This window comes from Sinohyriopsis cumingii, chromosome 12 (genome assembly GCF_028554795.1).
Source record: "Sinohyriopsis cumingii isolate HCF-2022 chromosome 12, ASM2855479v2, whole genome shotgun sequence".
Lineage (NCBI taxonomy): Eukaryota > Metazoa > Mollusca > Bivalvia > Unionida > Unionidae > Sinohyriopsis > Sinohyriopsis cumingii.
Genome location: NC_142972.1, coordinates 82,231,975 through 82,247,700, shown reverse-complemented (window position 1 = coordinate 82,247,700; position 15,726 = coordinate 82,231,975). Strand labels below are relative to the sequence as shown.

The 15,726-nt window shown below is 35.5% G+C and overlaps 1 protein-coding gene across 3 annotated transcripts in view; it reads right to left on the bottom strand.

Annotated features, from left to right (window-relative positions):
- The window catches only part of LOC149786835 (uncharacterized), an 81,575-nt gene extending 80,089 nt beyond the window's left edge, over positions 1 to 1,486 (bottom strand). Inside the window, exon 1 of one of the 3 annotated variants that reach the window (XM_089977360.1) lies at positions 1,252 to 1,486. The gene's annotated coding sequence lies outside the window, so the exon portion shown is untranslated. The remainder of the gene's footprint in view (positions 1 to 1,251) is intronic. The other 2 variants (XM_089977358.1, XM_089977357.1) reach the window with 2 other exon arrangements.
- Between the last annotated feature and the right edge of the window lie 14,240 nt (positions 1,487 to 15,726).

Below are 15,726 nucleotides of genomic sequence, written 5' to 3'. Positions count from 1 at the left end.
TAATTTCCAGTAGGCCCGTATGAAATAAAAACTTATAAAATTTCTCTTCGGCGGTGGGCCCCGTGACAGTTGTGGGGCCCGCAGTGTTTTTAGTTGTCCTACCCTGTCAGCGGCCCTGCAAGCGAATACCTTTATTCTTGGCTGAAGAAAAGAAAAGCTGGACCATAAGCAATTTATTAAACATCAAATAACTCCTTATGACGAGGTTAACAAACATGTAAGAAATCCAATATATTGCACGACGAAGTATATCGGCTCCGGATACAAATCAATATTACAAATACTTTTTCTACACATGTACAAACTTGCTGTGCGAAGATCTGAATCATATTAAGACAACAACATTTCAATAATAAAAAAACGCCGTTCTAAAGTTCGATAGATTGATGAGTGTGCGTGGGATGTACGCGTAGCCAAACTTACAGTGTCATCGTTGCTAGGTACAATAGACTCAATGACATTTAACGAGTGATGTATCCCTTTCAATAAGGTCCGAGGTAATTCAGGGGAGAATCACAATGCTCAACTGGGTAAACATTCCTATATTTGTCATGAAATTTAGGCAAACAAAATCTATTCGTTTTCAAAGTATTGTAGTTATAAACGTCTATATAACATACTTACATATGAGTTTTTGTTTAATACATGTAACAGTCACAAGGTTCCTTCTAAATGTTTATTCCGAATTGACCCTTGGCCTCTGGAGCTCTTCAACGCGTCAAAAGAAACATTGTGAGTGACGAGTGAATTCAGCTATGAGAAGCCATTAGAAAGGAAACGGGTTAGGCTGCTGTTGAGCTCGTGTTACTCAAACATGAAGATACAAACAAAACAGCTAAAATGAAAGCGGTAGTCTACTTCTACAACAATAATAATAACAACAACACCATTTAACAGTGGCGTCACTCGGGTTGGTGTCACCCAGTGTGGTAACACATGGCGTCACCCCCTTGGACCTCCTTCCTGCAAAAATATTCAAAAATTTTATAGACAGTCATTTTGGTGTCACCCCTCTGATGGTGTTACCAGGTGCAGTCCGCAGCTCCTGCACCCACCTAGTGACCCCACTGCCATTTAATCTCCAGGTAGTGACCTAGCTAAAAAATGACTGATAAAGTTCCAGGATGATAAGACTAAGAAATAATATATGGGGAATTAATGAAGACTGGTTCTCAGAGAATACGTTGTAATTAAATACATAAAGAAACAGACTACGTACTTGACAAAGCTATGTCTCATCTAACGGCTTACCTGAATAAGGCAGTAATGGCTTCACTGTAACTTAATAGGTTCTCAGATCGAACATAGTCCAACGACATTTACAATGTCATGCATATATGTCTCCTTCGACATCACACTTGTGGTACAGTATATATGAATTCATATTAAATTCATCCAGAATTCGAAAGCTGCAACTTCCCAAATGTATAGTCTTAACCGTCCACTCAGACTGAACAAGGAAGTTAAATAAGTGGATGTCATTGGGCATGCTGTAAATACTATGAATTTCGATACCACATCCGTTTGTAACTTTCTTATCAGCAATATATGAATAGACGAACTTTGAACTTGGGCTTCCCTTGAATGGGCTGCCATGGTGAGATTCGTCCTAGTATGTTTTTGATACCTGAGTATATATTTGCAGAATTCTCTTATCACCATCGAAGTTATCCCAGTATGTCGGATACAAAGATATGTCGTGTGCAAACATTATGCAGATGGTCTAACGAGAATAACTTTTATATGTTACGAAAATAATTTGAGTAATGACACTAGTCTTAGAGATTATAAACTTTGTCATCGCCCTAACTTTGTTGCATGATAAGACCAATTCAGTAAAATAATAATAATAATAATAATAATAATAATAATAATAATAATAATAATAATAATAATATAAAGGTGTGTAACACATGCAGCAGTTATGGATTTGGTAGAGCTGAAAAGGAATTTTGCTTTATTGGCACTTTTAGCACATTATTACTTAGGAAAAGGGAGATACGTACCAAGAACACACCGAGACAAGCTAACGGCACTTGCCTGGGCGGGTTTCGAACCAGCAACCTTTCCATTATGAGTATGACGCTCTTCCAACAGAGCTACCGTGGCTCACTTAGAGAGAGAGAGAGAGAGAGAGAGAGAGAGAGCATAAATAATAAAGTCGAGCCACTGCGTTGAAATTATAAATATTTCATGCCTTATAATTATGTTGTTCCTCATTCATAGTTCACATCTCCATGCATCCTGTATTGTTCACATTGCGGGGGTATTTTACACACCAAAATCATAAGCATATATACAAGCAGCAAAATGTGTATGGAAGACACGAATACCCATAACTAAGAAAGGTCAGACTAAATGGTAAAGCCTCACCTTTACGTCAGTTGAATTAAGATGGTAAGAAACGAAAATAAAACTTGACGTACCGTATGCGTTCACGTGTGAGCAAGATCAAATTACGAACTCCATAGATCCAGATCTGCCGTAGTATAATGCAGTTTGTTAGGAGTTCTCAGTAGAACAGACATCATAGACATTGAACTGCCAGCTTGGAAATGTATGTATGTAGGTATGTATGTATGTATGTATGTATGTATGGGTTTGTGTGTGTAGGCATGTATGTATGCACTAGGTTTTGATCTAGGTTAGTAGGAAGATGGATATGATAGTTTGCCTGTATTGGTTACTTCGTTTGTTGATGTATTTATTACTGGTAAAAATGTGTGCTCCTCTTTAAGGAACAAGTACTTACGGGGACAAATTAAAACATAAATGTCTTAATTTTCGTCATCGTCATCGGCTTTATTATCATCATCATCATCAGCAGCAGCATTCTTTGCTGCAATATAGCCAAAAGCAGCCGAACGCATCAAATTCTTGTTGTGGGGAATTTACTTTCTTAATTGTTTTGGAATGGCTACTTTGATTTTTCATTATACAAAAACGAGATTTTTACTGTGCATGAATCTATTTTACAAGAACTTAAGCAGATATATATTATCATCACAGTTTACCAGATTCTTTTCCGTAACCCAGTTGCATGAACAGCATACACTGTGTCAAATAAGAAGTGCCGATTGTTAACTTTTGAATGACTTCGGGTTACTTACTTGTTTCCTGAAGCCGTATCATACGCGTACAGTTCGTCCCAGCTTCAAGTATAAAATCACAACAAATTAGACGAATATCGCTTGAACAGTACGCTTGAAAAGATCATCATCTGTCTGTTTGTCTGTCTCTATATGTCTGCTCATGCATATGTATGTATGTATGTATGTATGTATGTATGTATGTATGTGTGTATATACATATATATATATATATATATATATATATATATATATATATATATATATATATATATATATATATATATATATATATATATATACACACACCTGTACAAGTAAGAAATAAGGACTTGTATCTTAATATGTATGACCTATTTCGACAATAGCCTAATTTAAAGATTACCAGCTTTCGTTGTAATAATGTCACACAAAGATTTTACTGAATCAAACAAACAAAACTGTAAATATTTTCATTGACTTAAATGACTGTTTCTTTCGGTTTTACATTTTCTGACTCAAATCTTTCGTAAAACGGTTGTAAACATTCTATATTTTGTTGACCCTGTCTTAGCATCCTACTATTTTCCTACCACTTCGGCATTGTTAAACATAGAAGTGAAGTCACATAGCACAACAATATGGGTCCAGCGTAGACCCGCTTTGGGTGAAATCTGTTAATTGTCTTTAGCAGGGCTACCGATCGCAAGTGTGTATGGCACCATTTAGCCTGTTCATCACCTAAAAACAAAATGACTGTCTCTTGATGGTGAAGCTGATTGTTTGCGAAATTTTCATTGTATACAACTACGAACCTTTACTGCGTATAACTCAGACTTTATTTATAAAGGAGGAAAAAATGCAAATGAAGTTCACAGGAAAGTATTGACGTTCCTTCTGATTCCCATACATTTGGATTGCAATATACGTCTTATAAGTCGCTCGTGAAAAAGCCCCCCAAAATATATATAAAAATAATGATTTTTAAATTGCTTTTCTTCAGATAGGGCTTTATGGCCTGTCCTGCTTACAACGCGTGAAGTTGATAATAGTGTTATAAATTACTCTCAGCTTCAGAAAGTATCTTTCGGCCTCAAGTTGAATCCATGGAGCTTTGTGAATGTCATATCAACGTGGTAGTGATCCAAAAACATTGATATAAAATATAACTTGTTGGTAAATGTTGATCGGTAATGGTTAGAAGCAAACAGCATCACAGCTTCGCTCGCCAACGTTACGATCTGTTAACCTGCCTACACCATGGTGGATCGATCCGATATTTCACTGCTTTGCACTAGCGCCATCGTTTGGATTTCACGAGTTGCCTCCCTTAGTATGTAAATGCCTACTCACCAATAGCAATTGACTTCAAAAAGTAATTTTATAAGTTTAATGTGAAAAGTCTGACTGCATACCAGAAAGAAGCCACTGCAGGTGCATGTGAGTGAATGCGTGTATTTGTGTAAACACGGACTGGCTTTGGAAAATCGTATATTTATGAGTCCATTCCAGTTGTGTTCATCCTAGCTACGATGTCGAACCTCAACATGGTTGAGTCTATGATATAATCCTACACTTCACCATAAATCAAATTAAACTATTGTCAGAGACAAAATGTGACTGTAGTTAAAATGTACTACCTAAGTAGCATTATATTGTGAGGAGCGTTGGCTATTTATAAGGCTATTAAGCCTATATCAGGCAAAGTCTATGGTTATGTTTACGCTAACGTACTTTGTCCACCATGACAGATAACAAGTGATTCTCAAATAAGGCTTGCTATGCCATACATGGATATTCTACGATACATTAATCCATGCATAACACATTACTCCGATCTGCTTACGTTTCCAAAAAAGGCAGCAATGTCCTTATATTGTACACGAAAAAGCGAGACTGAAAACGGAAGAAGTTATCAGATGAACTTGTTAGGTGAACAACGTAAAAGAAAATATCGATAAATAACGTAAAGTATGTTTTACGTATTTGTACAATGTATCTAATAAGAGTTTTTAAATTATATATAAATATAAATTATATATACCCAAAGCACTGAAATATTGGATCGATCCACCCAGGTTTATATAGATTAACATATCAGGACCTTGGATAGTGAAGATAATGGCATTAGCAGTTTCCTACTTTTTTCTTAGATACCTTGACTCTAAGACACAAGCATAAAACACCGTCATGAATACGTTGGACAGCTGTAAATGACGTTTAACTGAAATGCACGCTTCGCTCATACCAAGTTTCGAAAATAATAGTATGTGATTGATAGCAGGTCACAGAGAGAGAGAGAGAGAGAGAGAGAGAGAGAGAGAGAGATAGAGAGAGAGAGAGAGATGTGGGGTGGGGTGGGGAGAAAGAGAATATGACACGGACAGTCAGATAAGTCTGAGGGCTTTTATTTTTTCCAAGCGAATATAGAACCCATGCCTCTAGTAACGGCGCCTATTGACTAGCTCATGCACAAGCGACATACCCCGCTCAACCATGCGATCATCTCCGTAAAAAGACAGGACAAAAGACCCGTGTATTTGGCCTTGTTCACACTTTGGGGGGGGGGGGAGATTAACGCATGATTGCGTGGTTTAGGACGCTTGCGTTCGCCGACAGATTGCGATAAATAATAGCCCACCACATCAAGCTGTTATTGGTTTTCTACCTCTGTCCTAGAGTGTCGATTAATTTTGCTTTATGGTGATATTATAAAATAGAAAGCCTCAAAAGTCACTTTCTTTTGTAGGAAAATTGTAAACTTGAAATATGAACGGGCAAGCATATTCATATCTTCATATATATCCTCCCCATGTCAAAATTTCAAAGTCAGTTGTATGTAATTGAAAAGTCTCCATGTATATCCTATTGTTTTAAGTGTCGTTTCTATATATAAGACGGGTGGGTGGGATTTGCTCGACATCACGTGCACCTGAACACACACACCAGTTCATAAACGTACGTGCGGAGAGGGTCTCATAGTAGAACTTTATTCCGCTTGAAGAGCACAATGACATGTCAAGATATTTTGTTAGCACAACTTTCTACTTGGTGAGACGCAAGTTGGATGAATTATGACAATGGAACGAAATTATTTTTTTCTTGATGGGAAGAGTTTAATTTGTACGGACTCTATCTTGCCATATACAAATATCCTTTCATATAACAAATAGATATTTCGTTGAGCATGCACAATTACAGGCACAAATCCACGACACAGTACTTCCTCTAATACTCTCAAATTCTAGTTCTGTACAACAGTATTATTCACAACGGCTATTATTACCAATAAAACCGACTTTTATTCAAAGACTAAGATGCATGTTTGTTTAAAGAATTTACAAGTTAGTGCTCTATACCAATGTATTAAGATATAGCTCTTATTTGATAATGAAGACATGTATGTACGTAATTGTGTGTATGTATGTATGTATGTATGTATGTATGTACGTACGTACGTACGTATGTATGTATGTATGCATAAATTCATGCATACACGCATGCATGTATGTATGTATGTATGTATGCATGTATGTATGTATGTATGTATGTATGTATGTATGTATGTATGTATGTATGTGTAGCGGGGCTGCTGGGTGTTGGTGTTGGTGAGCTTGTACCTTCCTTGTACCGTCCGCTTTTTTTGGCTATCGTTCTCTAGAGGGCGATCTTCCTCGGTATTGTTTCCCGGATGGAGATAATATTAAAATAAAGTGTGAAACTTATAGATGGAATAAAGAGAGATCTGAGGAGATATTTAGAACAGAATGACACGAGTGACACATGAAATACTATAATTTAATCAGTTACATAAACAACTGTGATAATAAGTTACATAAGGAAGATACACTTTTCTTTTGAAATAAATCATTCACCGAATTTCAGACACAAACATATTTATATAAATAGCCGATGTGTTTTAAGCGATAGAATTGGTTCATCATGTAATCGAGTGAACAATCGAAGTCATTGCCTTGTACAGCTTCATAACCTACTTATTTCCGGCTCACTCCAACTTCACTGAGGCTGTTCTTCTCGGTCCTTTCGCTTTTTACCTTCTTCAACCTCCCTGCTGTCTCGCCTTTTCTCGGCCCTCAAACTTGGTGTGGGTAGGTGGATACGTAAGTACGTAGATATATAGAATCTATGTTGGGGTTTGGGCCGAGACCAGGAAATCTCAATCAAGGGTTTATATTATTTGTCTCCCCACGAGGCTTGCCCGAGTGGGGAGACATAATATAAACCCGCGACTGAGATTTCCTTGTCTCGGTCCAAACCTCAACGTAGATTATTTTTCTCACCCAATATTTTCCTTTAAAGTGAAAAAGAATTCTGCACTAGTGTTCACGTCCAATGTTTACATGCGGCGTATTAATATAAATATGTTAATGAGGGCTGTGGTGTGACTGTTGCGTCCGAAGTACACAGTTTATACGCGTGAGTAAAGAAAAACAAAAACATAAAACGTCGAATAATAATGACGTATTATCACATTTAATATATGGATGCTATATGAAATTGACAATAAATAATTAATATTTATTACAAAAAACTGTTTTATTTTCATCAGTTCCAATTATGAAAAAGTTATATTGTAAATAATAACACGATATTGGTCACTCAGCTCTACTCTAGTTATACTTGGTACAAGCTGTAACGAAGAGTAACATCTTTCTTTAGATTATTCATGGGAAACTATCGTATATAACTATTCTTTTCTTTGGAGTAGGTGAAACTGTGTGTGACATACTTGTGTTGTCCTAAATATTGATTGTAAAATTACTTCTGTGTATAATAATAGACCCTCCAAAAACGGGCTCTAGCGGATAACCATGTGCTAAACTTTCAAGTTCACGGATTCTTTGAAGATTTATTTTTCTGTCCTGGAAATATGGCAAGTGCTACAGTGAAATTTGCTTATGGAATTATGTGCTGACAGATAAATGATTCCTTCTGGCTGGTAAGTGTATTATTTGTCATTAAATATTGTAGGTCTCTTTTTAATTCAATCGGGGCACAATGGAGATGCTTAATAAAATTAGAAAAAAAAGCATGTTTTATATAACACTTTTCTGGCTGTTACTAAGTTTTCCGTAGTTGTTAAGAGAGTTGGGAGGCTATGAAGTGTATAGGTCTACAGTCTATATGCATGGAGCAGTGTTTCTTATTATATTGTTCGTTTCACACAGCATTGAGAATTTTATCCTATCTGTAGCTCAGTCATTTTCAGGTCGGCTTCATTAAATGTAGCTAACAGTATATACTTTGTTTCACACGATGCATTTAAAATTAGTTAGGTAGCTTTAGCTACATTTAATGACGCTGACTTAAAACTGTACTGAGCTAGGACTGCACATAGGATAGAATTGACCATGCTGTTTGGAACGAACCAGCATAATACCAAAAAGCTCGACATCATATGCGTTAGTCTTTGTCTCTCTCTAAATGTTTTTGTAAGGTGTGTTCTCAAACATGGATTTAACTTAAGTTACTATATTTTTGTTATATATTTGTTGCTGTTGTTGTTGTTGTTTGATTTTAGTATAACTACGTAAGGCACAGCAGAAGACAAGAAGGGTTTCTTTTTTAAAAGTAGTTCTGAGCGCGTGGACACCTTGACTGAGACCATTGGTCTGAGATGACTAGACTAAAAACAAGATTTCTCTGTCGCATGGGTGAGAAATGTATACTTTGATAAGTAGGTGCGTGGATACGTCAGTGGAGCTATGTCCCCTTTCAAAATAAACAAAGCAACTTAAATCTTCTGTCAGATATCCTACTGGGAATAAATCATTCATCCCCTCTGTCAGATATTATCCTATCGGAATTCAAACAGATACCAAAGGCTATCTGGTCAAGCTAAACATGGCAGACCATAAACAAACCTAGTTTCACAAGATTAATGTACTTCCTGACGGCTATTCCATCAATGACTCACATTACCATCACACGAGATATAACAGTTCCGTTCTCGTCTCAATTACACAAAGGAATGAATGAAATTCATTACATAAATTAACTACGTTATTTTCAGCGAATACACACATTCAGGTCTTTATCACACGTAAAATCATCCAAGATGGTGAATTCCCATGGATTTTCGTAGCTCATATCAACTAAACTAATGTATGAAATTCTTAGATTCCTATAACAATCAAGAAGACAAATTCAAACAATTCGTTAAACTTATATAAAGAAGATCATTGTACGAATTCAGACAGATGAACTCAAACACAGTTATACACATATCAAGAGAATTGATCTACAAATAGATTCATGCAAATATAAGCAAATAAATTCAAGCAAATCATTATACTAGTATCAACGAATTATATGAGATTGTCGCAAATACCTCGTGCTTTCAAGCTTTGTTCGCTTCTACAGCCAAAATTGTGTGCGTCGACTTTCCAGACATCCGGTCCCTTGGATGAATGTTTTACGAGAGAATTTCTTCTAAATTCAATCCCGGAGTCTTTTATGTTTTCACTCTTGCAGGAAAAATATAGAGTGACTAGATTTTTCAATGGGGCAATATTAAAGACTAAGAAATTTCGTGTGGGAACCACGTACTTATTTAGCGTAACCATTCAGGAATAAATATATATACCGCCTTTTATAAATAAGCGCCAAAATTGCGGTCAGTCTGACCTCTAGATTTTCAAATAACTGATCCTTGAATATCTCAATTCAGAAATTTTCGATACAAAGATCGAAGTTAACTCCTCCCTTTCTGTCTGTGTGACAGTTAAATAAACAAAGGCTTAATTAAGAATCACTTCCTCTCACGACACAGACATTACAAATCATTGCAGTATAACGTTTTAACACGCACCTGTCCCCGTAAATATAATTAATTGTTCCCTTTCCCAAATTAATGTGCTCTTTATAGATCGACAGAAATTTGCACCCTTACAGTATGTATGTATGTATGTATGTATGTATGTATGTATGTATGTATGTATGTATGTATTTGTGATTATAGTGTTTAAGGTACGACAACACAATCCGGGCTTCATAGTACCAAGCGAAGTCTAGGCATTCTAAACAAAAGCCAGACAAAACAGAGACAAAGGCAAATAAATGGTAAAATCCCTAAAATACAAAGTAAATATTTTGACATAAAACACTCTCTTAATAAAAGTATAAGACATTCTCAACTGGATTATCATTTTTAGTGAGGTATCCCAGGGCAGGAGGGTGCATCGGATTTATTTTACATCCATGAGCACGTAGGTGGATCATTACGAGAAGGTGCCCAACGAAGAAGATATTAATTAGTAAATATGTTTATGAAAGGGCTTCCAGAAAAGAGTCGTTAATATAATTAGTATTCTTAGCCGTAATGCGCATTTTCACATTCGCGTTCTAGCTTTATCCCTCTTCTAGTTCACTTTTTGAATAGAGACGTAGTATATTAAATATTAAGAAAATGACCTTTTTAATTGATTGCATTCGCCAACTTGTGTTTGTATTTTTCTTTTTTAAGTGAATCGAACCAACAAATGAATGAATGAATGAGTGAATTATGGAATGAATGAATGAATGAATGAATGAATGAATGAATGAAGTGAAAGCCTCTGGCCCTTAGAACAATCATACCATACACACTGATTTACATTGTCACATACAGTACTACTGTAAGACGGTAACGTTAACCTTTAACACTTGGTATGATATCGTGCACACTGATTTACATTATAAAATACAGTACTACTGCACGACGGTAACGTTGATCCATAACATTTGGCATCTATCATACAAGTAAATTGCAGTAAAGAGAATTCGACAGCAACAAAATCTAAGATCTTGAATTAATAGATACGAGTGGAAAAGCATTGTGAATATATTGTTTTGCGCACATTTTTGCCTAAAATGTATTTTATACAAATTGGTGTGTGCTCATAAACAAGGCGACAAATAAACTGTAAGATGTACAAATAAAAAAAAAATCGATGTTAGGTTGATCTGCTGAGTATATTGATCTCATCCATTTAAATGAAAAGAAAAATACTGTCACGCAAAATGTGAAGAGCGAGAAATTTAAATACCAAGTGTAAATAACCTGCATATGAATAACTTGTGTGCTATATTAGATGTATGGAATATTATGCGATATTTAAATTACACAGAGTTGGTTCTTGCCGTGGGTGCAATATAACCAAGTTCAGACGTATATAAACTAGAATTGAGCCTTTCTTTTGTTTAATGCATCATACACAAACTTAGCCAGATTTAGAATAATATTTGGTTGATTAAATTACACGAGAGCGATAAATTTGAAAACACTAGGTTTTCCGTAATATTAGGAGCCTATATATACAATTCCTCGAAAGGAATTGTTTGGTTTGATATTTTTTTAGTCCGGATGATGGTGGTGTCAGTGGTGATGTTAGTCTTTTATGTTTTAACGTTCTGAGATTGCCTGAAGGGAGCTGATTTTCATATTCGCGCCTTTGCATTTATGGCCAAGGACATGACCACGGTCGTACGCAATTCCCTTCGTATAATGAGTAATTTAAAACTAAATTTGTATAAAGCACTAAGATCTTCTCACATATTTTCTGTCCCGTCTTTCCCTCTCTGTACAAATCATAAACTATCCTGCAATGTTTGCGCAGTCTTTTTCTGAAATATACCACGATATGTTAGAGTAAGTACAATGACTGCACGTTCTCTGACGTCATCACATGTATATGTTATTATTATACTGTAAGATATTAAGGAAGCGGTATGGACTAACTGGTGTAAAGCTAATAATAAATTTAAAGAAATGCTTCAAGTATGAACCTTTTCAGTTTTGACTATGAAAGTGTGGCAAGATGTTTAATAAAGCATAATATGACAAAACATAAATAACTGTATTTGATTACGTGTAATATATGTAAAACACAAATGCTGTTATTCAGCAAGAAATGGATGACCCACGGGGTAAATATTTTGAAAGTTAGCCTTAAATTCTTAATGTGGCGGGTTATAGAAAAATTTGTAATTATAACTACCTCAATACAGCGTTCTTTTTATTTGGTTGAGAGATGTAGATAGAGTCTCTAATGTTGACAGCTATCTGCTGAAGCTTGAATTTCGCTCCAATTTATACTCTTCGGAAAATAATCGTGTGACGTAATTTTAACCAATCATTGCTTGTCCGGGATGCCGAACAGGTCTGATAGTACCGAACAGATACTCTACAACCAGTGACACAAACTGTCGGTTCATATGCAATTTAACTATTATCGTATGTACGTTTACACTCTGTCATTAGCTTAAAAATAAACATTATGTATTAGGTCGTGTCCATCAAACATATACGTATTTTCGTATTTTAAGTCGTAATCAAGACTGCTAAGCTTCGGTGAAGAGTAAACAAGTACTAACGAAAGCTGACAACATTGTAAATAGATTGACTAGAATAAAATGAAGAATACATTAATTAAATATTTAAAACATACTCATATTTGAATAAAAAAAGCATTCACAATCAACAGGTGAAATTTAATCAAAATGTGTACTTGGTCATGTGATCTAGTGTCGGCCATCTTGCCGGCAGACGTATTTTGTTGGAGTCATCGAGTTTAGTGCTATTCAAATGATGAATTGGATGGGAATGTAAGTGTGATAAACATATTTCTGGGTTGGGTGTGACAAATTCATTCATGTTGTATGTCATGTGTGATCGCCTGTCATGTGGCAGATGACCGGCGATCACACTTGACAGACAACATTAACGATTTAATACAGATTCATGGTAAGTGGCGATCTATACATTTTTAATCACATTTCAATTTTCAGATTCACTCTTTCAGTAGTTAAATATAAATATATATATATATATATATATATATATATATATATATATATATATATATATATATATATATATATATATATATATATATATAATACTAATACTAATAATAATGATAATAATAAGTAGGATCGAAGTCCTAGAGAAAGAGAAAGATAAAAAGTCACAAGCCGTCAACATTACTCCAATCGTTATGTTAACAAAAAGTTGAAGGAAAATCTGAACAAGATCGAGCAAAACACCCGAAAGGATTCCATCAAAATCTATAGTTTGGGTGACTGAAACAAAAGAAAAACTAAAGATCGTTGTGTTCAAAAAGCGGTAACTTTGTTGAACAATAAACGAAGGATGCCCATTCAAGAACGTGATTTCAGCATAACCCCATTGACTTGGCAGATTTGACAATAATGTCAATAGATCTGTGATTTGTTCACTTATTTCAGAGTTGAAGAAACTAGATCAAATGAGATAACGGAAAATGTTGATGGAATAACGGGTAGTAATAAAGGAATATCATACGAAGCAAACAAGATGCTTATGTATAATTTATGATATTTATGTTTTAAACAATACTGAAAACGTTAAGTAATATTTTTATTTCTGCCATTAAGTTTTCCTACTGTTATGCATATTTGATTTAATTATATATGATTTCATTATATATTTATTTGAATTTAATTGTTTGTCAGTTTTAAATTGCTCTTTCATTACATGATATTGTAATGGAAATTTATTCACTAGAAATGATACTTTTTCAAAAAATAGTTTGACCTTGACTGTTAGTTTATAAACACCAGGTGTTGGTCTAAATCCTGACCTTGTTTCACAATTTGTGGCAATCACGTAAACAAATTCTATCTTTATTTTAAAATGATTGGTTTTTGTCGAGGTCATGATGGGACTTCTGGTTTAAGATGTAAACAATTTTAAAAAAAATTTATTTCTTAGAGTAAAATGATTGGTTTTCGTCACGGTCACACTGGGTGTACGTGACCTTTAACATGTACTTGCTTTCTATACGCTTCTAGAAGATGACTACGTGACCCCTTGTTTACGTTTTAGGATAAGATATAACCTCTATTTTGGAAAATTATTCTCAGTAGAAGCTGGGATGTTAAATTGGAAGTTGTATGTTGTGCTGTTTGGAGTTATTTCAAATTACTTCTGTTATTTTTCTGGAAAATACATGTGCTCATGTGAGATTATTAATCAAGATTTATAAGAAATGTATTTAAATTTCCAAAACCGGAGTAATAATTCTTGTTTCAACTCTACATATTGCAGCGTACGTCATCGTCTTCCATCTTGGATTCTTCGTCGGGATTCGAACTTGAAATCAGCAGAACATTTTCTTATTAGAACTTCAAAAAATTTATTCTTGGATTATTCTTGGATTATTTTTGGATTTGATCTTATAAAACCGTAAGTTCATATTTTTTTCATTTTTGCAACAATTTTCCAGGGAAATAAATTATTGTATTTTTTCTAAGCTTGTTTTCACTCTTTCTTGTGTTACTGTTTATTCGAGCCTAAACACGTGGGATAAGACTACACATTGTTTACTTAGCTTTACCTTGCCACCTCTGTCTGCGGCGGTTCGAGTCTAAGATTCAGCCAATGTGGGCATGTGAGAAAGCTTGCCAGTAGCTTCTCGTGGGTCGGTGGTTCTTTCCGGGGTTTTCCGGGTTCTTCCTCCACCATTAATACTGGCCGCCATGTATAGCCTATCGTGCTGAAAAATGGCGTTAAACCCCACAACAACAACAACAAATTTACCTTGCCTATTGGTGGGCCCCGAGTGGCCGAGTGGTCTAAAGCGCTCACCGTTACGGATCACTGCCATCTCACCTCTGTCTGCGTGCGTTTGAGTCTCGGGTTCGGCCAATGTGGGTATGTGAGAAAGCTTCCCTAAAACAACAACAACGTTGCCAATTATCCGTGTGTATGATATTTATATCTAGTAGTCTCATATCTAGAGAACACTGCTTAATCTGTGTAGTGATACTTTGCTCTCTCTCTCTCTCTCTCTCTCCATAAGTAAATGTGCATAAATATTTGCAATTACTGTAGTAAGAGCCTGCAAGCAAGCGTGTAAGCGGGTACGAATTTCTTAACACATGTCTGCTGTATGCTGTGTCTGTTTTCTTCTTTGCCTCTTGCAAACATATTCATGGTTCTTTCTATAGGAAACTGTGCAAAGTACTAACTTTGCAGAACGTCGCTAAGTAAACCTCTCACAAATCATATAAGTTCTGTGTTGACCAGCTACATCCTTGTATTAGTGAACTATAACCTTCCTGTTTGGTGGTTTATGTGCTGCTACGTTGCGTAGTTAAAAAGCGACTCTTTTATTTAGAGCTGTTGTTAATATACAATGTCTAAGGGTATTGACGTTAATTAAAGTTATCCGTGTCCTAAATTAAATATCAAACTTGTACCTAAGCCTAGGAACTTACAGCTTTGTTGAATTCGCAGACCTTGTACGGACGACAACCTAAGCTTCAACGTGTCGGAGCCAGGCATCTAACTCGAGATGATAAATGTGCATAGCGAGCGTATAACTACCGTTCCACTATCCAGTCTATATATACTAGAGTGTGTATCTGATGCCACTTCTGTTAGAGCAGTCATGTCATCCTACAGCTCAATGTCACCCTTCGATTAGATAAGTCCTGTCATAATACATATCATTGGCATCCTTAAATTCGAAAAGTTCTGTAATCATACAGTACTTTGACACCCTTCGATTAGAGAAGTCCACTCATCATACAGGTTATTGACACTCTTCCATTAGAGAAGTCCTGTCATAATATATATCATTGACACCTTTAGATTAGAAAAGTCCTGTCATCG